The sequence below is a fragment of the Manis javanica genome, chromosome 6, assembly GCF_040802235.1.
Source record: "Manis javanica isolate MJ-LG chromosome 6, MJ_LKY, whole genome shotgun sequence".
NCBI lineage: Eukaryota > Metazoa > Chordata > Mammalia > Pholidota > Manidae > Manis > Manis javanica.
In genome coordinates this window covers 126,961,244-126,989,236 of record NC_133161.1, presented here as the reverse complement: position 1 = coordinate 126,989,236, position 27,993 = coordinate 126,961,244, and the positions used below count along the sequence as shown (strand labels likewise).

General features: G+C 40.8%; 2 pseudogenes; both read right to left on the bottom strand.

Annotated features, from left to right (window-relative positions):
* Positions 1–262: 262 nt before the first annotated feature.
* Positions 263–1,191, bottom strand: LOC140850273 (olfactory receptor 4C11-like; annotated as a pseudogene).
* Positions 1,192–16,098: 14,907 nt separating this feature from the next.
* On the bottom strand, positions 16,099–17,027 carry LOC140850272 (olfactory receptor 4C11-like; annotated as a pseudogene).
* Between the last annotated feature and the right edge of the window lie 10,966 nt (positions 17,028–27,993).

Below are 27,993 nucleotides of genomic sequence, written 5' to 3'. Positions count from 1 at the left end.
CAGAGTGTATACTGTGTTGTGAGGTATATTTCACATTCAGCAATGCCAGTATTGAACTCTCAGGAAAGGAGGGAGTGAGGCTGAGGATGTTAGGAAAGCTTCTAGTTTGAGGACAGAAACACAGAAAAAAGTAAGGAGGTCAGGTGCATTGTATTTCAGTGCATTGAAGAGTCAGGATACACACTATGATATTCATCTGTAGAGATTCAGTCATACCATGACTCAGTAAGTGCTCAACCAAGGCCCGCAGTTCATGTTTTGCTTAAATAGAGGTAATCTGGATATGCCACAGCCTTCTCATGGCATTTTTCACTTCTGCATTCCTCAGTGTGTAGATGAGGGGGTTGAGGAAGGGTGTCCCAATAGTATAAAACACAGACACCATCTTGTCCATGGGGAAAGTGGTTGGGGGACATGTATAGATGAATATACATGGACCAAAGAATAAGATGACTACAGTGATGTGGGAAGTGCAAGTGGAGAGAGCTTTTTTCCTCCCTTCTGCACTGTGGTTGCACAGAGAATGTAAGATGACAATGTATAAGATCATCAGAATCACAAAACTGAATAAGCAAAGGGCCCCGCTATTAGACACGAAGAGCAGGTTGATCACATAAATGTCCATGCATGCAAGCTTCAACAAGGGCTGCATATCACAAAAAAAATGATCAATCAAATTGGGTCCACAGAAAGGCAACTTCAAGGCCAGGATAATCTGAGCCATAGAATGTATAAAAGACCCAATCCACGCAAGAACAATCAGAATGATGCAGACCTGCCGTCTCATGAAGGTTGGGTACCGCAAGGGCTTGCAGATGGCCACATAGCGGTCAACGGCCATGAGGATGAGGACAAAGATCTCCATGCAGCCAAACAAATGTTGTGCAAAGACTTGAGTCATGCACTCATTATAAGATATGATTTTCTTTGCAGAGAGAGAGCATCCACAATTAGTCTAGGGGCTGTGGAAGTTGAAAAGCAGGAATCAGCAAAGGACAAATAAAACAGGAAGAAGTACATGGGGCTCCCAAGTGTTTGGCTGAACTTGATGGTCACAATAATAAGCAAATTCCCCACTATTGTTCCTACATAGAATACGAGGAAGATTACAAAGACCATTTTCTGCTTCATAGGATCCTGTGTCAGTCCTAAGAGTATGAATTCTGTTACGCTGCTATTTTGTTGTGTCATTTTAGTTGATGTGGTGAAAGCACAGCTTAGGAATAATATTCAAAGGAGAAATAAAAAAATTTTATGAAACGAATACATATTTGGTGGTCAAATATATATGCTTGGTCACTTATCAATAGATAATCACTTACCTGCTATGAATTGTTTTTATCTCTGATCTCACATCATACACCACCACAATGATAGTGGAATCAGTAATATTTATTGATCCGTTTACCTAACTGTGCATGAAAACATTGAAATAAAAATAGACAAATATGAAATAGTCAATGATTCTTCACACATAATAATCACTAACTGGGGTGATTTGGCATGAGCAAGTAACTTCTTTAGCTGAGTGCTTTCTGTAGTTTTCATCAAGGACTTGTCAATATCAGAGTGCCATCCTGTAAAAGGAAAGAAAACTTTTGCATGATTTACTCAGTATGATTGTACATTCCTTGAACCAAGTCCAGTTACAAAGTACTGTCTGAAAGTATGTAAATATGAAAGAATGGTTGTCTAAACAATTCAGAGTCTTTCATAATAAACCTAAACCACTTGCACATATAGGAGATGGGGTGTGGGTGGAGAGAGACACAATATCATCGCATTTTATCAATGAACACCCAGCCAACTGCCTATCATGAGACTTCCTTAGATGCATTGCCTAGACTAAGTTTATTTCCTCTCATTTTACCTCTCATACCTCTCCAATTGTTTAGATATTCAGTTCTACTAAACTTTGTACTTTTTTACTATATTATGTTGTCAAAAGTTAAATCCTTCCCCATTTCATTGTTTTTCTTGGTCTTTCAATATGTTTCATTAATGCATAAGCGTCACTGAGAATAAAATGAAGAAAAAATACAAGGAGAAAATTTGCTGAAAGTCATAATATTTATTGAAATTTCTGGTTTACTATTGAGCACCAGGTGTTGAGAAATGAGCTCAGAAAGCTCTGAATCATCACTGAAACTTTTCAGTAGAATTCTTGTGATATATATCTTGAGCTTCCTGTACTCTGATTTCAAGTAAGAAAAGATAGACATAAAAAAGATAATTAATAGCCCTTCTACTATGTGAGGACACAGCAAAAAGATGGCCATCTCTGAAACAAAAAGCAGGTTCTCACCGGACAGCAAATCTACTGACACCTTGATCTTGGACTTCCACTGTCCAGATCTGTGAGAAACAGATTTCTGTTGTGTGTAGGACTCCCCGTCTGTTGTTTGCTACAGCAGCCTGAACTGACTGAGACCTTGAGTCAGATGGCAGTGGCAGGGATAAAGGACTGGACTTTGGTGGCCGGCCTTGCAGAGCAGGGGCAGCGGCTCTATCAGTCAAACTAGCATTGTATCCTTATGGGCCAGGTCATGCACTGGCCGCTCCTGGTGATGAGAAGAGGACACAGGGCTTCCCTTGTGCTCAAGGGTCACTGGAAATGCTTCATGGAAGACAAAGTAGGGACATTTCGACACAGACACACCCAGCAGAAAGACCGTGAAAGGGCCCAGGAAGAAGATTGCTGTCTATGGACCAAGGATGGAGGCCTCGGAAGAGGTCAACCCCACCGGCACCCTCATCGTAGATGCCCAGCCTCCAGAATTGTGAGAGAATTCATTTCTGTTGCTCAAGATACTCAGTCTGAGGAACTTTGTTCTGGCAGCCCTGGAAAGCTGATGTGTATATGGAAAATGACTTCCTTTGATGTCTTATAGCACCGCTAGGAGAAGACACTGAAAGTTGGCTTTTGTAAAGTTAGGGAGACAGAAAAGGGACCCAAACTCCCAAACTAAGGTAAAACTAGCTCATCAAGCTTGTAGGAAACGGCTTATTTTTAAAGGTTTTACTGACCTCTCCCATTCCTAAGAGGATCTTTCCAGGGATAGATGCCTTTGGGCCCTCCTTCTCTTGCGTCCAGAGGGGGAGTCCTACAGCCCTCCAGCTTTGTTCCTTTGTCATGGAGCCATGTCTGGGTAGGACTCAGACCACAAAAGGCCTGTGGCTGGAGTGTGGGGCCAAGAAAAGAGCAACAGTACCTGGTGTCACAACCCCCAGGCTGTTCACAAAGCAGGCCAGACACGCCAGGAATCTGTATGGCTGCGGTGTTCGCATGCATGTGCTGGGAGGGCTGTGCGACGAACCAGGTGCTTATAAGCGTTTGATGAAAATGGTGTGTTCCAGCCCCTCTGGGACCCTGCCTGAGACGGGGGCGGAACAGGCAGTTGCTGGCTCCGCACGTACAGAGAAGGGGAGGTGCTTCCCTCTCACTTGAGAGAAACCTTATAGGAACATTCTCTGGCAAAGACTCACCCTTCCAGAGTGCTCCAGGAAAATAGTTTTGAACACGGGAATTGCCAGGTCTGGATAAACATAGTTCAGTCCCTCAGATGTTTTGAACATGACTGAATGTTCATACTGCTCAGCCTTTCATCAGAGTCCTTCAAATAGCTCACATACAATCCTGATCCTGTTCCAGGCGGCGGCCAGTCAAAGTGTTCAGATCCGCTGTTACAGTGACCAAACACGGGAAAGTGTTTATCCTTTAGAGATAAGGTGATACTGTGAGAAATTTAAAGTTTCAGATCAAGCTCATGGCTCAGCCCATGCAGAAGCATCCAATTCTGACCTTGCTAATGGACATGGGAAGATTGTTTATACCAGAAGGAGGCTCTCGTTCCTTATGTTTAAAATGGGAATAATCAGAATACTGTACTTCATATGCATGGCCACTGAGATTTTAATCAGATTGAAACCCAAAAAGCATTTGACTTTACCGTAGGAAACCTCTAAGTCTCTGCACACAATAAGCTTTCAGGAAGCATCAGAGAAGATGGTGGTGAAGTGATAATGATCTGATGGCCCCTCAAAGAGGGTTTACCAGTGTGCTAGACATTCCTGGGACATCTATGATTCTACTGTACCATATAGATATATATTTTAAACTGGTCTTGAAGTCCCAAATGACAGAATGGATGTGAGGTAAACCATCAGGTTGGAAATTGAAGATGTTTGAAGTAAATAAATGAGTTGTAAAGCAGCTAAAAGCAATGTTTGACAGTCATAGTGTGGTGTACATAAACATGGGGTCACCGTCATGTAGACATTTGAGTAATACGTGGAGTTTTGGAGATCTGTACGTTTTTCTAACTATGATTTTATCCGCTAATTTAACAAACTTTAATACAGTGTCTATCTTATTATAGCAACTGTAATTAGGCATACGAGTCAGAAAGTGATAAGACAAGTCCCAGGCTTCCAAGGACTATAGCCTGAAAGGAGGAATCCAGTAAAGAAGTAAATACAATAAAGTATAATTAGATTTGTGACAGCTGGATTTGGTATTGATGGTGTCAGCAGTCTACATGTAGTCACACAGCTCTGTGAACTGCAATGATTTTTCCTAAGACTTTATATTTTTAGAGACGTTTAAGGTTTACAGCAAAATTGAGAGGAAAGTGAGATTTCCTATTTAGTCCCTGCCTCAATACATGCACAGCTTCCCCATTATCAACATTCACCCAACGTCCATAGTTCACGCTTGAAGTCTACTCAGTGTTGCACCTTCTATGGGTTTGGACAAATGTATGAAGACCTAGTATCTTATAGAGTAATTTCACTAAAAATATTCTGTGCTCCATGTATTCATCCCTCACCCCTCTCCAAACACTTGTGAACCGCTGGTCTTTTTACTGTCTCCATAGTTTTGTCTTTCCTAGAATGTCATAGTTGGAATCATGCAGTATGTATCCTTTTTCTTAGTAATATGCATTTAAGTTTCCTTCATTTCAAAAAAAAAGATAATTAATATTTATTAATGTATTAATAATTAATAAGGATAACACATAGCACACATAAACACACAATTATATAAATGAATTGCACATGAATACAAAGCATGTATGTGTACTCCCTGTGCAAAGAAACTGCATTCTTTGCCTTAGAAATGTGAGCAATACCTATTGTTAGGAACTGCCCTTTCATAAAATTTGATAATGCGTCACTATCATGATGATTGTGATTCACTAGAAAGTTCAGCTTTTTGAAACTATATCCTAAGAGATGGTTTATTGTTCACACTGGCATATCACTGATCCATCACAACTTTCTTGTGGTATAAGCAGGAAGGACAGCAATATTTTTTTTCTGTTAACCATTTCTTTTAATAAGCACTGCTATGAAAAATTACCTCAAAAACATAAAACTGAAAACCAGGTCCAGTTAGCAATATTTTTAAAGCAAAAATAAGACCCAAATGTTTAAGGTGGTGAGTCCACTATCGAGGTAATTGTGGAACTCGGTGCTTTTCAGTCATATCATAGGCCACCACAATGACATTAACTGCATGTTTGCTGGCTTTCTTGGGTTTCTTGGTTTTCTAAGCATGCTATTGTCAAAGCTCTTAAACATACAAAAAATTTGGTGATTTATAGCAGTCAAGTATAAAATATTAAATATCTGTATCTGTATAACTATGCATATATATAGATACATAGATAGGTACATATGCATAATTTGCATGGTTTATATGAATCCACTAATAAATATACATAAATTATGTGAATTATATGCATGTGTGTGTATATATATATACTTATATATAGATTCATAGACATACAAATATGCACATATTTTAAAATTATATACCCAAAATGCCATATTTTAAATTGAAGCAACATAAGGATGAGAATTTTGGCCAATAAAATATGAATTCCAGCAACTAAGTGAATGCAGGTGATTAAGAAATATTTGTTGAATGAAGAAAAGAATTAAGAAAATATCCCATAGGTACAATTAGATAGTGTTCCATTCTATTCTACATTCAAATGCCATTGAGAAAAAGGGTAGCCTGCATTCTGCTGTATCCACATCAAAATCATCATCTCCAGGAAGCATTTACAGGAACACCCAAACTTAGATTATTTCAATTTGCTTAACTCCAATAGCCCTTACCTAGTAGTTACCATTTCCATCAGGAGCTTCTGTGCACACCTTTTATACCTCATTGTAGTTTTAATTTGCATTTCTCTGATAATTAGCGATGTGGAGCATCTTTTCATGTGTCTCTTGGCCATCTGTATTTCTTTTTTGGAGAACTGTCTGTTCAGTTCCTCTGCCCATTTTTTAATTGGGTTATTTGTTTTTTGTTTGTTGAGGCATGTGAGCTCTTTATATATTCTGGACGTCAAGCCTTTATTGGATCTGTCATTTTCAAATATATTCTCCCATACTGTAGGGTTCCTTTTTGTTCTATTGATGGTGTCTTTCGCTGTACAGAAGCTTTTCAGCTTAATGTAGTCCCACTTGCTCATTTTTGCTGTTGTTTTCCTTGCCCGGGGAGATATGTTCAAGAAGAGATCACTCATGTTTATGTCTAAGAGGTTTTTGCCTATGTTTTTTTCCAAGAGTTTAATGGTTTCATGACTTACATTCAGGTCTTTGATCCATTTTGAGTTTACCTTTGTATATGGGGTTAGACAATGGTCCAGTTTCATTCTCCTACATGTAGCTGTCCAGTTTTGCCAGCACCATCTGTTGAAGAGACTGTCATTTTGCCATTGTATGTCCATGGCTCCTTTATCAAATATTAATTGACCATATATGTTTGGGTTAATTTCTGGGGTCTCTAATCTGTTCCACTGGTCTGTGGCTCTGTTCTTGTGCCAGTACCAAATTGTCTTGATTACTATGGCTTTGTAGTAGAGCTTGAAGTTGGGGAGTGAGATCCCCCCTACTTTATTCTTCTTTTTCAGGATGGCTCTGGCTGTTCGGGGTCTTTGGTGTTTCCATATGAATTTTTGAATTATTTGTTCCAATTCATTGAAGAATGTTGCTGGTAATTTGAGAGGGATTGCATCAAATCTGTATATTGCTTTGGGCAGGATGGCCATTTTGACGATATTAATTCTTCCTAGCCACGAGCATGGGATGAGTTTCCATCTGTTAGTGTCCCCTTTAATATCTCTTAAGAGTGACTTGTAGTTTTCAGAGTATAAGTCTTTCACTTCTTTGGTTAGGTTTATTCCTAGGTATTTTATTCTTTTTGATGCAATGGTGAATGGAATTGTTTTCCTGATTTCTCTTTCTATTGATTTGTTGTTAGTGTATAGGAAAGCTACAGATTTCTGTGTGTTAATTTTGTATCCTGCAACTTTGCTGTATTCCGATATCAGTTCTAGTAGTTTTGGAGTGGAGTCTTTAGGGTTTTTTATGTACAGTATGATATCATCTGCAAATAGTGACAGTTTAACTTCTTCTTTACCAATCTGGATTCCTTGTATTTCTTTGTTTTGTCTGATTGCCGTGGCTAGGACCTCCAGTACTATGTTAAATAACAGTGGGGAGAGTGGGCATCCCTGTCTGGTTCCCGATCTCAGTGGAAATGCTTTCAGCTTCTCGCTGTTCAGTATAATGCTGGCTGTGGGTTTATCATATATGGCCTTTATTATGTTGAGGTACTTGCCCTCTATTCCCATTTTGCTGAGAGTTTTTATCATGAATGGATGTTGAATTTTGTCAAATGCTTTTTCAGCATCTATGGAGATGATCATGTGGTTTTTGTCTTTCTTTTTGTTGATGTGGTGGATGATGTTGATGGATTTTCGAATGTTGTACCATCCTTGCATCCCTGGGATGAACCCCACTTGGTCATGGTGTATGATCCTTTTGATATACTGTTGAATTCTGTTTGCTAATATTTTATTGAGTATTTTTGCATCTACATTCATCAGGGATATTGGTCTGTAATTTTCTTTTTTGGTGGGGTCTTTGCCTGGTTTTGGTATTAGGGTGATGTTGGCCTCATAGAATGAGTTTGGGAGTATTCCCTCTTCTTCTATTTTGTGGAACACTTTAAGGAGAATGGGTATTATGTCTTCTCTGTGTGTCTGATAAAATTCCGAGGTAAATCCGTCCGGCCCCGGGGTTTTGTTCTTGGGTAGTTTTTTGATTACTGTTTCAATTTCTTTGCTTGTAATTGGTTTGTTTAACTTTTGTGTTTCTTCCTTGGTCAGTCTTGGGAGGTTGTATTTTTCTAGGAAGTTGTCCATTTCTTCTAGGTTTTCCAGCTTGTTGGCATATAGGTTTTCATAGTAGTCTTTAATAATTCTTTGTATTACTGTGGAGTCTGTTGTGATTTTTCCATTCTCAATTCTGATTATGTTGATTTGTGTTGACTCTCTTTTTCTCTTAATAAGTTGGGCTAGAGGCTTATCTATTTTGTTTATTTTCTCAAAGAACCAGCTCTTGGTTTCGTTGATTTTTGCTATTGTTTTATTCTTCTCAATTTTGTTTATTTCTTCTCTGATCTTTATTATGTCCCTCCTTCTGCTAACTTTAGGCCTCCTTTGTTCTTCTTTTTCCAGTTTTAATAATTGTGATGTTAGACTATTCATTTGGGATTGTTCTTCCTTCTTCAAGTGTGCCTGGATTGCTATATACTTTCCTCTTAAGACTGCTTTCGCTGCATCCCACAGAAGTTGGGGCTTAGTGTTGTTGTTGTCATTTGTTTCTATATATTCCTTGATCTCTATTTTGATTTGTTCATTGATCCATTGATTATTTAGTAGCATGTTGTTAAGCCTCCATGTGTTTGTGAGCCTTTTTGTTTTCTTTGTAGAATTTATTTCTACTTTCATACCTTTGTGGTCTGAAAAATTGGTTGGTAGAATTTCAATATTTTGGAATTTACTGAGGCTCTTTCTGTGAGCTAGTATGTGGTCTATTCTGGAGAATGTTCCATGTGCACTTGAGAAGAATGTATATCCTGTTTCTTTTGGATGTAGAGTTCTATAGATGTCTATTAGGTCCATCTGTTCTAGTGTGTTGTTCAGTGCCTGTGTGTCTTTACTTATTTTCTGCCTGGTGGATCTATCCTTTGGGGTGAGTGGTGTGCTGAAGTCTCCTACAATGAATGCATTGCAGTCTATTTCCCTCTTTAGTTCTGTTAGTATTTGCTTCACATATGCTGGTGCTACTGTATTGGGTGCATATATATTTAGAATGGTTATATCCTCTTGTTGGACTGAGCCCTTTATCATTATGTAGTGGCCTTCTTTATCTCTTGTTACTTTCTTTGTTTTGAAGTCTATTTTGTCTGATATTAGTACTGCAACCCCTGCTTTCTTCTCACTGTTGTTTGCCTGAAATATGTTTTTCCATCCCTTGACTTTTAGTCTATGCTTATCTTTGGGTTTAAGGTGAGTTTCTTGTAAGCAGCATATAGATGGGTCTTGCTTTTTTATCCATTCTATTACTCTATGTCTTTTGATTGGTGCATTAAGTCCATTTACATTTAGGGTGACTATTGAGAGATATGTACTTATTGCCATTTCAGGCTTTAGATTCGTGGTTACCAAAGGTTCAAGGTTAGCCTCTTTAGTATCTTACTGCCTAACTTAGCTCGCTTATTGAGCTGTTATATACACTGTCTGGAGATTCTTTTCTTCTCTCCCTTCTTATTCCTCCTCCTCCATTCTTCATATGTTGTGTGTTTTGTTCTGTGCTCTTTTTAGGGGTGCTCCCATCTAGAGCAGTCCCTGTAGGATGCCCTGTAGAGGTGGTTTGTGGGAAGCAAATTCCCTCAGCTTTTGCTTGTCTGGGAATTGTTTAATCCCACCATCATATTTAAATGATAGTCGTGCTGGATACAGTATCCTTGGTTCAAGGCCCTTCTGTTTCATTGCATTAAGTATATCATGCCATTCTCTTCTGGCCTATAGGGTTTCTGTTGAGAAGTCTGATGTTAGCCTGATTGGTTTTCCTTTATATGTGACCTTTTTCTCTCTAGCTGCCTTTAAAACTCTTTCCTTGTCCTTGATCCTTGCCATTTTAATTACTATGTGTCTTGGTGTTGTCCTCCTTGGATCCTTTCTGTTGGGGGTTCTGTATAATTCCATGGTCTGTTCGATTATTTCCTCCCCCAGTTTGGGGAAGTTTTCAGCAATTATTTCTTCAAAGACACTTTCTATCCCTTTTCCTCTTTCTTCCTCTTCTGGTATCCCTATAATACGAATGTTATTCCTTTTGTATTGGTCACATATTTCTCTTAGTGTTGTTTCATTCCTGGAGATCCTTTTATCTCTCTCTATGTCAGCTTCTATACGTTCCTGTTCTCTGGCTTCTATTCCTTCAATGGCCTCTTGCATCTTATCCATTCTGCTTATAAATCCTTCCAGGGATTGTTTCACTTCTGTGATCTCTTTCCTGACATCTGTGATCTCCTTCTGGACTTCATCCCACTGCTCTTGCATTTTTCTCTGCATCTCATCCCACTGCTCTTGCATTTTTCTCTGCATCTCATCCCACTGCTCTTGCATTTTTCTCTGCATCTCATCCCATTGCTCTTGCATTTTTCTCTGCATCTCTGTCAGCATGTTCATGATTTTTATTTTGAATTCTTTTTCAGGAAGACTAGTTAGGTCTGTCTCCTTCTCAGGTGTTGTCTCTGTGATCTTTGTCTGCCTGTAGTTTTGTCTTTTCCTGGTGATAGAGATAGTTTGCAGAGCTGGTACAAATGACCACTGGAAAAGCTTCCCTTCTTGTTGGTTTGTAGCCTTTTCCTGGGAGACTAGCAACCTCCAGTTGCTTGTGCTGGGCAGCTGTGCGCAGACAGGGCTTCTGCTTCCTGCCTAGTTGCTTTGGGGTTTATCTCCGCTGTTGCTGTGGGCTTGGCCTGGCTGGCGCTGTTCCTCCAAAATGGTGGAGCCCCGTTGGATGGGGAGCAGCCAGGAGGCTATTTATCTCCATAAGGGGCCTCTGTGCTCCCTGCTGCCCAGGGGGTTAGAGTGCCCAGAGATCCCCAGATTCCCTTCCTCTGGTCTAAGTGACCTGTCCTGCCCCTTTAAGACTTCCAAAAAGCACTCTCCAAACCAAAGCAACAACAGCAACAATGAGAGAGGGAACAGAAAGAAAGAAAAAAAAAAAAAAAAAGGAAAAAACAAGCGATTTTTTTTTTTTTTTTTGTCTTCAGGTGCCGGTCCCAGGCACCCTCTCACTGGTCCTGCTGCCCTGTCTCCCTAGCACCAGGGTCCCTGTCCTTTCAAGGCTTCCAAAAAGCACCCACCCACCGGTCCCGCAGGGAAGGAACGCTCGATATTCTTTGTCCTCAGGCACTGGTCCCAGGCACCCGCTCACCAGTCCCGCCGCCCTGCCTCCCTAGCACCGGGGTCCCTGTCACTTCAAGGCTTCCAAAAAGCACTCACCAAAAAGAGAGAAAAAAAGGGGAAAAAGGCGTGATTTCTTCCGTCCTCAGGTGCCGGTCTCAGGCACCCACCCACCGGTCCCACAGGGAAAAACGCGCGATATTCTTTGTCCTCAGGTGCCGGTCCCAGGCACCCGCTCACCAGTCCCGCCGCCCTGCCTCCCTAGCACCGTTGTCCCTGTCCCTTTTAGGCTTCCAAAAAGCATTCGCAGAAAAGAGAAAAAAAAAAGGGGAAAAACACGCGATTTCCGCTGTCCTCAAGTGCCGGTCTCAGGCACCCGCCCACTGGTCCCTCAGGGAAAAACGTGGGATATTCTTTGTCCTCAGGCGCCGGTCCCAGGCACCCACTCACCAGTCCCGCCACCCTGCCTCCCTAGCACTGGGGTCCCTGTCCCTTTAAGGCTTCCAAAAAGCGCTCGCCAAAAAGAGAAAAAAAGAAAAAAAAAAGGGGAAAAAAGCGCAATTTCCTCCGTCCTCAGGCACTGGTCTCAGGCACCTTCCCGCCGGTCCCGCAGGGAGAAACGCGGGATATTCTTTGTCCTCCGGCACCTTTCCCAGGCACCTGCTCACCGGTCCCGCCACTCTGCCTCTCTAGCAACGGGGGCCCGTCCCTTTAAGGCTTCCAAAAAGCGCTCGCCAAAAAAAAACCGCTCCGGTTTCTTTCCACCCGCCGGGAGCCGGTGGGAGGGGCGCTCGGGTCCCGCCGGGCTGGGGCTTGTATCTTACCCCCTTCGCAAGGCGCTGGGTTCTTGCAGTTGTGGATGTGGTCTGGATGTTGTCCTGTGTCCTGTGGTCTCTATTTTAGGAAGATTTTTCTTTGTTATAGTTTCATAGCTCTATGTGTTTTTGGGAGGAGGTTTCCACTGCTCTACTCACGCCGCCATCCTGGCTCCGCCCCTATAGGTGACCTTTTTCTCTCTAACTGCCTTTAAAACTCTTTCCTTGTCCTTGATCCTTGCCATTTTAATTATTATGTGTCTTGGTGTTGTCCTCCTTGGATCCTTTCTGTTGGAGGTTCTGTGTATTTCTGTGGTCTGTTCGATTATTTCCTCCCTCAGTTTGGGGAAGTTTTCAGCAATTATTTCTTCCAAGATACTTTTCACATCTTTTCCTCTCTCTTCTTCTTCTGGTACCCCTATAATACAGATATTGTTCCTTTTGGATTGGTCACATAGTTCTCTTAATATTGTTTCATTCCTGGAGATCCTTTTTTCTCTCTCTATGTCAGCTTCTATGCATTCCTGTTCTCTTTTTTCAATTCCATCAATGGTCTCTTATATCTTATCCATTCTGCTTATAAATCCTTCCAGATTTTTTTTCATTTGTGTAATCTCCTTCCTGGCATCTGTGATCTCCCTCTGGACTTCATCCCATTTCTCTTGCGTATTTCTCTGCATCTCTGTCAGCATGTTTATGATTTTTATTTTAAATTCTTTGTCAGGAAGACTGGTTAGGTCTGTCTCCTTCTCTGGTGTCTCTGTGATCTTGGTTTGCCTGTAATTTTTCTTTTCATTGTCATAGGAATAGTTTGCAGAGCTGGGACTAGTGACGGTTGAAAGAACTTCCCTTCTTGTTGGTTTGTGGCCTTCCTCTCCTGGGAGAATAGCGACCTCTAGTGGCTTGTGCTGAGTAGCTGCATGCAGACAGGGCTTCTGCTTCCTGCCTGGCTGCTATGGAGTTTATCTCCACTGTTGCTGTGGGCGTGGCCTGGCTCAGGCTGCTGCTCCAAAGTGGTGGAATTGCGTTGGAGGGAGAGCGGCCGGGAGGCTATTTATCTCCGTAAGGGGCCTCCATGCTCCCTGTAGCCCAGGAGATTAGAGTGCCCAGAGATCCCAGTATTCCCTACCTCTGGACTAAGTGTACCGCCCTGCCCCTTTAAAACTTCCAAAAAGCACCCGCCAAAACAAAGCAACGACCACAAAAAAAAAAAAAAATGGCCTCTCATTTTTCTTTATTCTCCAGTGCCAGCCTCGGGCATCCGCTCACCCACCGGTCTTGCTGCCCTGTTTCCCTAATATTGGGGTCCCTTTCCCTATAAGACTTCCAAAGTTCGCTCACCAAAGCAAAACAACATAAAAAAAAAAAAAGGCGGCTGCTTGCGTTTCTTTTGTTCTCTGGTGCCGGTCTCCGATACCCGATCGCCGGTCTTGCTACCCTGTTTCCCTACTATTGGGGTCCCTGTCCCTTTAAGATTTCCAAAAAACACTCACCACAACAAAACAACAACAACAACAACAAAAATAATATGGCCACTCACTTTTCTTTTGTCCTACGGTGCCGGCCTCCGGTACCCACTCACCGTACTTGCTGCCCTGTTTCCCTAGTATCCAGGGCCCCGCACATGCACTGTGTCTGTGCTCTGGTACAGATGGCTGGGGCTGGGTGTTCAGCAGTCCTGGGCTCCTTCTCCCTCCCGCTCAGACATCTCTCCTCCTGCCCAGAGCTGGGGGGAGGGGTGCTCGGGACCCGCCGGGCCAGGGCTTTTATCTTACCCCCTTTGCAAGGCTCTAGTTTCTCTCAGGTGTGGATGTGGTCTGGATGTTGTCCTGTGTCCTCTGGTCTCTATTTTAGGAAGAGTTGTCTTTGGTATATTTTCATAGATATATGTGGTTTTGGGAGGAGATTTCCCTGCTCTATTCATGTCGGCATCCTGGCTCCACCCCCAGCTCTAAAATAAGTGCAGTTTATGATGACTGCATCAATTTCTTAATGCTTCCTGTGTTTTCAACCAGGCATAATAAGGCATATTATAGGACACAGGTGTTAGTTATTGACTTGGGAAACATAAAACCTCATTGAAAAGCTTACTTCTGGTACTCCTTAGCAGAACACCTTTAAAGAATTTGTTGACTTTCCTCAACTTCAATTTTTCATCTGTAAATTTTCAATAGGAATACATAACTTTGTACTATTTTTGTAAGACACTAATATGATGAAAACAAAAAAGTGTTGAACATATATGAGACACTACAGTTCTTAAAATTAAAGGATCATTTGAATTCACAATTTCTCTTTTAGGTGAATCACTTTTGAGATTGGGTCTTCACTTTCATTGGATGGATATAGTATCACACAAATTTTAAAACTTTTATCTCATTTCCCAGTTATAATTTGACTCTAAGCATTGTTGACCCACATAAAACCTTCTGAAATTCTTTCCCTATATAACTTCTTATTCTATCAACTTAATGTTATTTTAGCCTATGTATTAACTTATTTAATTTCTTTTATATCTCTTACCTTTTTTCATTCATTCCTCTGAAAAGCAAACCACCATGAACACCTCGAGTGTATGTGTATGTGTACACGTACTGGTGTAATAGAGATGTAGATTAGATAATTTTATGATGGGTCATGACATTCCCATTCTGTGTTAATTTCATGTCCCTTCTTATGAATGGCATACTAATTTGGGACACCAGCACACACACCGAGCTTCATAATGTCCCAGAAAGCAAGAAATAAGTCAGAACACAGAAAACATGTTATTTTACTGAAATTATCTTAAAATAATCTTTATCAAGAAAATATTGGTAAAGTTTTCCATTTAAATAGGGGCAACAGTCTTGGAAATGAAATGGAACCTTAACAATTACTAAAGACGTGGTACACTTTAATACACTGAAATAATGAATGTCAAATGGTCATGATACGACCTCCGGCATGCACAGCTGAGGTACAGCAGTTAATCTGTTCTGTTGCTCTGGGCACCAAAATTCAATTGGCAAATCTAACATGTCAGTCTATATGACACCTTTATTAGGAAAGCTCAGAGAAAACAAGAGTCAATAATGGGCTAAAATAGTGGGTTCTCTCTAAGTCCACTGACTGAAGACAAGTGTTAGTGATCACTCCCCGGATGCCTATGGTGCTTTCCTTCATTTCACTTACTTACTCCCACTTCACATGGAATAATATCACCATTTTTTCCAACAAACAAGGTAATTTTCAAGTAACTTTAAGTGCTTCAATATCAAAATGTATGCTCTATTTCTAGTGCATTTTTAATTTTTATTTAGTCTTAAAAATATGCATTTATTTACTTTATTTCATAGAGTTGTAGAATTCCATTGTTGTAGTTCCTATACATCAATCATATAAATAGCTGAATATCCCAAGGCTTTTGTAACACTACATTAAAAAAAACTCCATACATAAGTCTCAGCCATCTGAAGAGCCAAAAAAGCAATCAGGACTATAATAGAATATCATTACATTAAAGAGTCTTTGATACAGTAGTACAGAACATTTCAAGGCCAATGAATGATTAAATGAAATGAACTTGATACACAAAGTGAGTTCCTTTGCTTTGCAAGTGTTCAAGGGAAAGCAGGACACCTTATTTCAAATGTGTTCTGGCGGGAATTATAAGTCACAGCAAACTAGATATACTTTATTTATAGATCCTCACATATTGAAACAACTGTGATTATATTTATGTATATATATATATATCTCAAACCAGAGTGTATACTGTGTTGTGAGGTATATTTCACATTCAGCAATGCCAGTATTGAACTCTCAGGAAAGGAGGGAGTGAGGCTGAGGATGTTAGGAAAGCTTCTAGTTTGAGGACAGAAACACAGAAAAAAGTAAGGAGGTCAGGTGCATTGTATTTCAGTGCATTGAAGAGTCAGGATACACACTATGATATTCATCTGTAGAGATTCAGTCATACCATGACTCAGTAAGTGCTCAACCAAGGCCCGCAGTTCATGTTTTGCTTAAATAGAGGTAATCTGGATATGCCACAGCCTTCTCATGGCATTTTTCACTTCTGCATTCCTCAGTGTGTAGATGAGGGGGTTGAGGAAGGGTGTCCCAATAGTATAAAACACAGACACCATCTTGTCCATGGGGAAAGTGGTTGGGGGACATGTATAGATGAATATACATGGACCAAAGAATAAGATGACTACAGTGATGTGGGAAGTGCAAGTGGAGAGAGCTTTTTTCCTCCCTTCTGCACTGTGGTTGCACAGAGAATGTAAGATGACAATGTATAAGATCATCAGAATCACAAAACTGAATAAGCAAAGGGCCCCGCTATTAGACACGAAGAGCAGGTTGATCACATAAATGTCCATGCATGCAAGCTTCAACAAGGGCTGCATATCACAAAAAAAATGATCAATCAAATTGGGTCCACAGAAAGGCAACTTCAAGGCCAGGATAATCTGAGCCATAGAATGTATAAAAGACCCAATCCACGCAAGAACAATCAGAATGATGCAGACCTGCCGTCTCATGAAGGTTGGGTACCGCAAGGGCTTGCAGATGGCCACATAGCGGTCAACGGCCATGAGGATGAGGACAAAGATCTCCATGCAGCCAAACAAATGTTGTGCAAAGACTTGAGTCATGCACTCATTATAAGATATGATTTTCTTTGCAGAGAGAGAGCATCCACAATTAGTCTAGGGGCTGTGGAAGTTGAAAAGCAGGAATCAGCAAAGGACAAATAAAACAGGAAGAAGTACATGGGGCTCCCAAGTGTTTGGCTGAACTTGATGGTCACAATAATAAGCAAATTCCCCACTATTGTTCCTACATAGAATACGAGGAAGATTACAAAGACCATTTTCTGCTTCATAGGATCCTGTGTCAGTCCTAAGAGTATGAATTCTGTTACGCTGCTATTTTGTTGTGTCATTTTAGTTGATGTGGTGAAAGCACAGCTTAGGAATAATATTCAAAGGAGAAATAAAAAAATTTTATGAAACGAATACATATTTGGTGGTCAAATATATATGCTTGGTCACTTATCAATAGATAATCACTTACCTGCTATGAATTGTTTTTATCTCTGATCTCACATCATACACCACCACAATGATAGTGGAATCAGTAATATTTATTGATCCGTTTACCTAACTGTGCATGAAAACATTGAAATAAAAATAGACAAATATGAAATAGTCAATGATTCTTCACACATAATAATCACTAACTGGGGTGATTTGGCATGAGCAAGTAACTTCTTTAGCTGAGTGCTTTCTGTAGTTTTCATCAAGGACTTGTCAATATCAGAGTGCCATCCTGTAAAAGGAAAGAAAACTTTTGCATGATTTACTCAGTATGATTGTACATTCCTTGAACCAAGTCCAGTTACAAAGTACTGTCTGAAAGTATGTAAATATGAAAGAATGGTTGTCTAAACAATTCAGAGTCTTTCATAATAAACCTAAACCACTTGCACATATAGGAGATGGGGTGTGGGTGGAGAGAGACACAATATCATCGCATTTTATCAATGAACACCCAGCCAACTGCCTATCATGAGACTTCCTTAGATGCATTGCCTAGACTAAGTTTATTTCCTCTCATTTTACCTCTCATACCTCTCCAATTGTTTAGATATTCAGTTCTACTAAACTTTGTACTTTTTTACTATATTATGTTGTCAAAAGTTAAATCCTTCCCCATTTCATTGTTTTTCTTGGTCTTTCAATATGTTTCATTAATGCATAAGCGTCACTGAGAATAAAATGAAGAAAAAATACAAGGAGAAAATTTGCTGAAAGTCATAATATTTATTGAAATTTCTGGTTTACTATTGAGCACCAGGTGTTGAGAAATGAGCTCAGAAAGCTCTGAATCATCACTGAAACTTTTCAGTAGAATTCTTGTGATATATATCTTGAGCTTCCTGTACTCTGATTTCAAGTAAGAAAAGATAGACATAAAAAAGATAATTAATAGCCCTTCTACTATGTGAGGACACAGCAAAAAGATGGCCATCTCTGAAACAAAAAGCAGGTTCTCACCGGACAGCAAATCTACTGACACCTTGATCTTGGACTTCCACTGTCCAGATCTGTGAGAAACAGATTTCTGTTGTGTGTAGGACTCCCCGTCTGTTGTTTGCTACAGCAGCCTGAACTGACTGAGACCTTGAGTCAGATGGCAGTGGCAGGGATAAAGGACTGGACTTTGGTGGCCGGCCTTGCAGAGCAGGGGCAGCGGCTCTATCAGTCAAACTAGCATTGTATCCTTATGGGCCAGGTCATGCACTGGCCGCTCCTGGTGATGAGAAGAGGACACAGGGCTTCCCTTGTGCTCAAGGGTCACTGGAAATGCTTCATGGAAGACAAAGTAGGGACATTTCGACACAGACACACCCAGCAGAAAGACCGTGAAAGGGCCCAGGAAGAAGATTGCTGTCTATGGACCAAGGATGGAGGCCTCGGAAGAGGTCAACCCCACCGGCACCCTCATCGTAGATGCCCAGCCTCCAGAATTGTGAGAGAATTCATTTCTGTTGCTCAAGATACTCAGTCTGAGGAACTTTGTTCTGGCAGCCCTGGAAAGCTGATGTGTATATGGAAAATGACTTCCTTTGATGTCTTATAGCACCGCTAGGAGAAGACACTGAAAGTTGGCTTTTGTAAAGTTAGGGAGACAGAAAAGGGACCCAAACTCCCAAACTAAGGTAAAACTAGCTCATCAAGCTTGTAGGAAACGGCTTATTTTTAAAGGTTTTACTGACCTCTCCCATTCCTAAGAGGATCTTTCCAGGGATAGATGCCTTTGGGCCCTCCTTCTCTTGCGTCCAGAGGGGGAGTCCTACAGCCCTCCAGCTTTGTTCCTTTGTCATGGAGCCATGTCTGGGTAGGACTCAGACCACAAAAGGCCTGTGGCTGGAGTGTGGGGCCAAGAAAAGAGCAACAGTACCTGGTGTCACAACCCCCAGGCTGTTCACAAAGCAGGCCAGACACGCCAGGAATCTGTATGGCTGCGGTGTTCGCATGCATGTGCTGGGAGGGCTGTGCGACGAACCAGGTGCTTATAAGCGTTTGATGAAAATGGTGTGTTCCAGCCCCTCTGGGACCCTGCCTGAGACGGGGGCGGAACAGGCAGTTGCTGGCTCCGCACGTACAGAGAAGGGGAGGTGCTTCCCTCTCACTTGAGAGAAACCTTATAGGAACATTCTCTGGCAAAGACTCACCCTTCCAGAGTGCTCCAGGAAAATAGTTTTGAACACGGGAATTGCCAGGTCTGGATAAACATAGTTCAGTCCCTCAGATGTTTTGAACATGACTGAATGTTCATACTGCTCAGCCTTTCATCAGAGTCCTTCAAATAGCTCACATACAATCCTGATCCTGTTCCAGGCGGCGGCCAGTCAAAGTGTTCAGATCCGCTGTTACAGTGACCAAACACGGGAAAGTGTTTATCCTTTAGAGATAAGGTGATACTGTGAGAAATTTAAAGTTTCAGATCAAGCTCATGGCTCAGCCCATGCAGAAGCATCCAATTCTGACCTTGCTAATGGACATGGGAAGATTGTTTATACCAGAAGGAGGCTCTCGTTCCTTATGTTTAAAATGGGAATAATCAGAATACTGTACTTCATATGCATGGCCACTGAGATTTTAATCAGATTGAAACCCAAAAAGCATTTGACTTTACCGTAGGAAACCTCTAAGTCTCTGCACACAATAAGCTTTCAGGAAGCATCAGAGAAGATGGTGGTGAAGTGATAATGATCTGATGGCCCCTCAAAGAGGGTTTACCAGTGTGCTAGACATTCCTGGGACATCTATGATTCTACTGTACCATATAGATATATATTTTAAACTGGTCTTGAAGTCCCAAATGACAGAATGGATGTGAGGTAAACCATCAGGTTGGAAATTGAAGATGTTTGAAGTAAATAAATGAGTTGTAAAGCAGCTAAAAGCAATGTTTGACAGTCATAGTGTGGTGTACATAAACATGGGGTCACCGTCATGTAGACATTTGAGTAATACGTGGAGTTTTGGAGATCTGTACGTTTTTCTAACTATGATTTTATCCGCTAATTTAACAAACTTTAATACAGTGTCTATCTTATTATAGCAACTGTAATTAGGCATACGAGTCAGAAAGTGATAAGACAAGTCCCAGGCTTCCAAGGACTATAGCCTGAAAGGAGGAATCCAGTAAAGAAGTAAATACAATAAAGTATAATTAGATTTGTGACAGCTGGATTTGGTATTGATGGTGTCAGCAGTCTACATGTAGTCACACAGCTCTGTGAACTGCAATGATTTTTCCTAAGACTTTATATTTTTAGAGACGTTTAAGGTTTACAGCAAAATTGAGAGGAAAGTGAGATTTCCTATTTAGTCCCTGCCTCAATACATGCACAGCTTCCCCATTATCAACATTCACCCAACGTCCATAGTTCACGCTTGAAGTCTACTCAGTGTTGCACCTTCTATGGGTTTGGACAAATGTATGAAGACCTAGTATCTTATAGAGTAATTTCACTAAAAATATTCTGTGCTCCATGTATTCATCCCTCACCCCTCTCCAAACACTTGTGAACCGCTGGTCTTTTTACTGTCTCCATAGTTTTGTCTTTCCTAGAATGTCATAGTTGGAATCATACAGTATGTATCCTTTTTCTTAGTAATATGCATTTAAGTTTCCTTCATTTCAAAAAAAAAGATAATTAATATTTATTAATGTATTAATAATTAATAAGGATAACACATAGCACACATAAACACACAATTATATAAATGAATTGCACATGAATACAAAGCATGTATGTGTACTCCCTGTGCAAAGAAACTGCATTCTTTGCCTTAGAAATGTGAGCAATACCTATTGTTAGGAACTGCCCTTTCATAAAATTTGATAATGCGTCACTATCATGATGATTGTGATTCACTAGAAAGTTCAGCTTTTTGAAACTATATCCTAAGAGATGGTTTATTGTTCACACTGGCATATCACTGATCCATCACAACTTTCTTGTGGTATAAGCAGGAAGGACAGCAATATTTTTTTTCTGTTAACCATTTCTTTTAATAAGCACTGCTATGAAAAATTACCTCAAAAACATAAAACTGAAAACCAGGTCCAGTTAGCAATATTTTTAAAGCAAAAATAAGACCCAAATGTTTAAGGTGGTGAGTCCACTATCGAGGTAATTGTGGAACTCGGTGCTTTTCAGTCATATCATAGGCCACCACAATGACATTAACTGCATGTTTGCTGGCTTTCTTGGGTTTCTTGGTTTTCTAAGCATGCTATTGTCAAAGCTCTTAAACATACAAAAAATTTGGTGATTTATAGCAGTCAAGTATAAAATATTAAATATCTGTATCTGTATAACTATGCATATATATAGATACATAGATAGGTACATATGCATAATTTGCATGGTTTATATGAATCCACTAATAAATATACATAAATTATGTGAATTATATGCATGTGTGTGTATATATATATACTTATATATAGATTCATAGACATACAAATATGCACATATTTTAAAATTATATACCCAAAATGCCATATTTTAAATTGAAGCAACATAAGGATGAGAATTTTGGCCAATAAAATATGAATTCCAGCAACTAAGTGAATGCAGGTGATTAAGAAATATTTGTTGAATGAAGAAAAGAATTAAGAAAATATCCCATAGGTACAATTAGATAGTGTTCCATTCTATTCTACATTCAAATGCCATTGAGAAAAAGGGTAGCCTGCATTCTGCTGTATCCACATCAAAATCATCATCTCCAGGAAGCATTTACAGGAACACCCAAACTTAGATTATTTCAATTTGCTTAACTCCAATAGCCCTTACCTAGTAGTTACCATTTCCATCAGGAGCTTCTGTGCACACCTTTTATACCTCATTGTAGTTTTAATTTGCATTTCTCTGATAATTAGCGATGTGGAGCATCTTTTCATGTGTCTCTTGGCCATCTGTATTTCTTTTTTGGAGAACTGTCTGTTCAGTTCCTCTGCCCATTTTTTAATTGGGTTATTTGTTTTTTGTTTGTTGAGGCATGTGAGCTCTTTATATATTCTGGACGTCAAGCCTTTATTGGATCTGTCATTTTCAAATATATTCTCCCATACTGTAGGGTTCCTTTTTGTTCTATTGATGGTGTCTTTCGCTGTACAGAAGCTTTTCAGCTTAATGTAGTCCCACTTGCTCATTTTTGCTGTTGTTTTCCTTGCCCGGGGAGATATGTTCAAGAAGAGATCACTCATGTTTATGTCTAAGAGGTTTTTGCCTATGTTTTTTTCCAAGAGTTTAATGGTTTCATGACTTACATTCAGGTCTTTGATCCATTTTGAGTTTACCTTTGTATATGGGGTTAGACAATGGTCCAGTTTCATTCTCCTACATGTAGCTGTCCAGTTTTGCCAGCACCATCTGTTGAAGAGACTGTCATTTTGCCATTGTATGTCCATGGCTCCTTTATCAAATATTAATTGACCATATATGTTTGGGTTAATTTCTGGGGTCTCTAATCTGTTCCACTGGTCTGTGGCTCTGTTCTTGTGCCAGTACCAAATTGTCTTGATTACTATGGCTTTGTAGTAGAGCTTGAAGTTGGGGAGTGAGATCCCCCCTACTTTATTCTTCTTTTTCAGGATTGCTCTGGCTGTTCGGGGTCTTTGGTGTTTCCATATGAATTTTTGAATTATTTGTTCCAATTCATTGAAGAATGTTGCTGGTAATTTGAGAGGGATTGCATCAAATCTGTATATTGCTTTGGGCAGGATGGCCATTTTGACGATATTAATTCTTCCTAGCCACGAGCATGGGATGAGTTTCCATCTGTTAGTGTCCCCTTTAATATCTCTTAAGAGTGACTTGTAGTTTTCAGAGTATAAGTCTTTCACTTCTTTGGTTAGGTTTATTCCTAGGTATTTTATTCTTTTTGATGCAATGGTGAATGGAATTGTTTTCCTGATTTCTCTTTCTATTGATTTGTTGTTAGTGTATAGGAAAGCTACAGATTTCTGTGTGTTAATTTTGTATCCTGCAACTTTGCTGTATTCCGATATCAGTTCTAGTAGTTTTGGAGTGGAGTCTTTAGGGTTTTTTATGTACAGTATGATATCATCTGCAAATAGTGACAGTTTAACTTCTTCTTTACCAATCTGGATTCCTTGTATTTCTTTGTTTTGTCTGATTGCCGTGGCTAGGACCTCCAGTACTATGTTAAATAACAGTGGGGAGAGTGGGCATCCCTGTCTGGTTCCCGATCTCAGTGGAAATGCTTTCAGCTTCTCGCTGTTCAGTATAATGCTGGCTGTGGGTTTATCATATATGGCCTTTATTATGTTGAGGTACTTGCCCTCTATTCCCATTTTGCTGAGAGTTTTTATCATGAATGGATGTTGAATTTTGTCAAATGCTTTTTCAGCATCTATGGAGATGATCATGTGGTTTTTGTCTTTCTTTTTGTTGATGTGGTGGATGATGTTGATGGATTTTCGAATGTTGTACCATCCTTGCATCCCTGGGATGAACCCCACTTGGTCATGGTGTATGATCCTTTTGATATACTGTTGAATTCTGTTTGCTAATATTTTATTGAGTATTTTTGCATCTACATTCATCAGGGATATTGGTCTGTAATTTTCTTTTTTGGTGGGGTCTTTGCCTGGTTTTGGTATTAGGGTGATGTTGGCCTCATAGAATGAGTTTGGGAGTATTCCCTCTTCTTCTATTTTGTGGAACACTTTAAGGAGAATGGGTATTATGTCTTCTCTGTGTGTCTGATAAAATTCCGAGGTAAATCCGTCCGGCCCCGGGGTTTTGTTCTTGGGTAGTTTTTTGATTACTGTTTCAATTTCTTTGCTTGTAATTGGTTTGTTTAACTTTTGTGTTTCTTCCTTGGTCAGTCTTGGGAGGTTGTATTTTTCTAGGAAGTTGTCCATTTCTTCTAGGTTTTCCAGCTTGTTGGCATATAGGTTTTCATAGTAGTCTTTAATAATTCTTTGTATTACTGTGGAGTCTGTTGTGATTTTTCCATTCTCAATTCTGATTATGTTGATTTGTGTTGACTCTCTTTTTCTCTTAATAAGTTGGGCTAGAGGCTTATCTATTTTGTTTATTTTCTCAAAGAACCAGCTCTTGGTTTCGTTGATTTTTGCTATTGTTTTATTCTTCTCAATTTTGTTTATTTCTTCTCTGATCTTTATTATGTCCCTCCTTCTGCTAACTTTAGGCCTCCTTTGTTCTTCTTTTTCCAGTTTTAATAATTGTGATGTTAGACTATTCATTTGGGATTGTTCTTCCTTCTTCAAGTGTGCCTGGATTGCTATATACTTTCCTCTTAAGACTGCTTTCGCTGCATCCCACAGAAGTTGGGGCTTAGTGTTGTTGTTGTCATTTGTTTCTATATATTCCTTGATCTCTATTTTGATTTGTTCATTGATCCATTGATTATTTAGTAGCATGTTGTTAAGCCTCCATGTGTTTGTGAGCCTTTTTGTTTTCTTTGTAGAATTTATTTCTACTTTCATACCTTTGTGGTCTGAAAAATTGGTTGGTAGAATTTCAATATTTTGGAATTTACTGAGGCTCTTTCTGTGAGCTAGTATGTGGTCTATTCTGGAGAATGTTCCATGTGCACTTGAGAAGAATGTATATCCTGTTTCTTTTGGATGTAGAGTTCTATAGATGTCTATTAGGTCCATCTGTTCTAGTGTGTTGTTCAGTGCCTGTGTGTCTTTACTTATTTTCTGCCTGGTGGATCTATCCTTTGGGGTGAGTGGTGTGCTGAAGTCTCCTACAATGAATGCATTGCAGTCTATTTCCCTCTTTAGTTCTGTTAGTATTTGCTTCACATATGCTGGTGCTACTGTATTGGGTGCATATATATTTAGAATGGTTATATCCTCTTGTTGGACTGAGCCCTTTATCATTATGTAGTGGCCTTCTTTATCTCTTGTTACTTTCTTTGTTTTGAAGTCTATTTTGTCTGATATTAGTACTGCAACCCCTGCTTTCTTCTCACTGTTGTTTGCCTGAAATATGTTTTTCCATCCCTTGACTTTTAGTCTATGCTTATCTTTGGGTTTAAGGTGAGTTTCTTGTAAGCAGCATATAGATGGGTCTTGCTTTTTTATCCATTCTATTACTCTATGTCTTTTGATTGGTGCATTAAGTCCATTTACATTTAGGGTGACTATTGAGAGATATGTACTTATTGCCATTTCAGGCTTTAGATTCGTGGTTACCAAAGGTTCAAGGTTAGCCTCTTTAGTATCTTACTGCCTAACTTAGCTCGCTTATTGAGCTGTTATATACACTGTCTGGAGATTCTTTTCTTCTCTCCCTTCTTATTCCTCCTCCTCCATTCTTCATATGTTGTGTGTTTTGTTCTGTGCTCTTTTTAGGGGTGCTCCCATCTAGAGCAGTCCCTGTAGGATGCCCTGTAGAGGTGGTTTGTGGGAAGCAAATTCCCTCAGCTTTTGCTTGTCTGGGAATTGTTTAATCCCACCATCATATTTAAATGATAGTCGTGCTGGATACAGTATCCTTGGTTCAAGGCCCTTCTGTTTCATTGCATTAAGTATATCATGCCATTCTCTTCTGGCCTATAGGGTTTCTGTTGAGAAGTCTGATGTTAGCCTGATTGGTTTTCCTTTATATGTGACCTTTTTCTCTCTAGCTGCCTTTAAAACTCTTTCCTTGTCCTTGATCCTTGCCATTTTAATTACTATGTGTCTTGGTGTTGTCCTCCTTGGATCCTTTCTGTTGGGGGTTCTGTATAATTCCATGGTCTGTTCGATTATTTCCTCCCCCAGTTTGGGGAAGTTTTCAGCAATTATTTCTTCAAAGACACTTTCTATCCCTTTTCCTCTTTCTTCCTCTTCTGGTATCCCTATAATACGAATGTTATTCCTTTTGTATTGGTCACATATTTCTCTTAGTGTTGTTTCATTCCTGGAGATCCTTTTATCTCTCTCTATGTCAGCTTCTATACGTTCCTGTTCTCTGGCTTCTATTCCTTCAATGGCCTCTTGCATCTTATCCATTCTGCTTATAAATCCTTCCAGGGATTGTTTCACTTCTGTGATCTCTTTCCTGACATCTGTGATCTCCTTCTGGACTTCATCCCACTGCTCTTGCATTTTTCTCTGCATCTCATCCCACTGCTCTTGCATTTTTCTCTGCATCTCATCCCACTGCTCTTGCATTTTTCTCTGCATCTCATCCCATTGCTCTTGCATTTTTCTCTGCATCTCTGTCAGCATGTTCATGATTTTTATTTTGAATTCTTTTTCAGGAAGACTAGTTAGGTCTGTCTCCTTCTCAGGTGTTGTCTCTGTGATCTTTGTCTGCCTGTAGTTTTGTCTTTTCCTGGTGATAGAGATAGTTTGCAGAGCTGGTACAAGTGACCGCTGGAAAAGCTTCCCTTCTTGTTGGTTTGTAGCCTTTTCCTGGGAGACTAGCAACCTCCAGTTGCTTGTGCTGGGCAGCTGTGCGCAGACAGGGCTTCTGCTTCCTGCCTAGTTGCTTTGGGGTTTATCTCTGCTGTTGCTGTGGGCTTGGCCTGGCTGGCGCTGTTCCTCCAAAATGGTGGAGCCCCGTTGGATGGGGAGCGGCCAGGAGGCTATTTATCTCCATAAGGTGCCTCTGTGCTCCCTGCTGCCCAGGGGGTTAGAGTGCCCAGAGATCCCCAGATTCCCTTCCTCTGGTCTAAGTGACCTGTCCTGCCCCTTTAAGACTTCCAAAAAGCACTCTCCAAACCAAAACAACAACAGCAACAATGAGAGAGGGAACAGAAAGAAAGAAAAAAAAAAAAAAAAAAAAAAGGAAAAAACAAGCGATTTTTTTTTTTTTTTTTTGTCTTCAGGTGCCGGTCCCAGGCACCCGCTCACTGGTCCTGCTGCCCTGTCTCCCTAGCACCAGGGTCCCTGTCCTTTCAAGGCTTCCAAAAAGCACCCACCCACCGGTCCCGCAGGGAAGGAACGCTCGATATTCTTTGTCCTCAGGCACTGGTCCCAGGCACCCGCTCACCAGTCCCGCCGCCCTGCCTCCCTAGCACCGGGGTCCCTGTCACTTCAAGGCTTCCAAAAAGCACTCGCCAAAAAGAGAGAAAAAAAGGGGAAAAACGCGTGATTTCTTCCGTCCTCAGGTGCCGGTCTCAGGCACCCACCCACCGGTCCCACAGGGAAAAACGCGCGATATTCTTTGTCCTCAGGTGCCGGTCCCAGGCACCCGCTCACCAGTCCCGCCGCCCTGCCTCCCTAGCACCGTTGTCCCTGTCCCTTTTAGGCTTCCAAAAAGCACTCGCAGAAAAGAGGGAAAAAAAAAGGGGAAAAACACGCGATTTCCGCTGTCCTCAAGTGCCGGTCTCAGGCACCCGCCCACTGGTCCCACAGGGAAAAACGTGGGATATTCTTTGTCCTCAGGCGCCGGTCCCAGGCACCCGCTCACCAGTCCCGCCACCCTGCCTCCCTAGCACTGGGGTCCCTGTCCCTTTAAGGCTTCCAAAAAGCGCTCGCCAAAAAGAGAAAAAACGAAAAAAAAAAGGGGAAAAACGCGCGATTTCCTCCGTCCTCAGGCACTGGTCTCAGGCACCTTCCCGCCGGTCCCGCAGGGAGAAACGCGGGATATTCTTTGTCCTCCGGCACCTTTCCCAGGCACCTGCTCACCGGTCCCGCCACTCTGCCTCTCTAGCAACGGGGGCCCGTCCCTTTAAGGCTTCCAAAAAGCGCTCGCCAAAAAAAAACCGCTCCGGTTTCTTTCCACCCGCCAGGAGCCGGTGGGAGGGGCGCTCGGGTCCCGCCGGGCCGGGGCTTGTATCTTACCCCCTTCGCAAGGCGCTGGGTTCTTGCAGTTGTGGATGTGGTCTGGATGT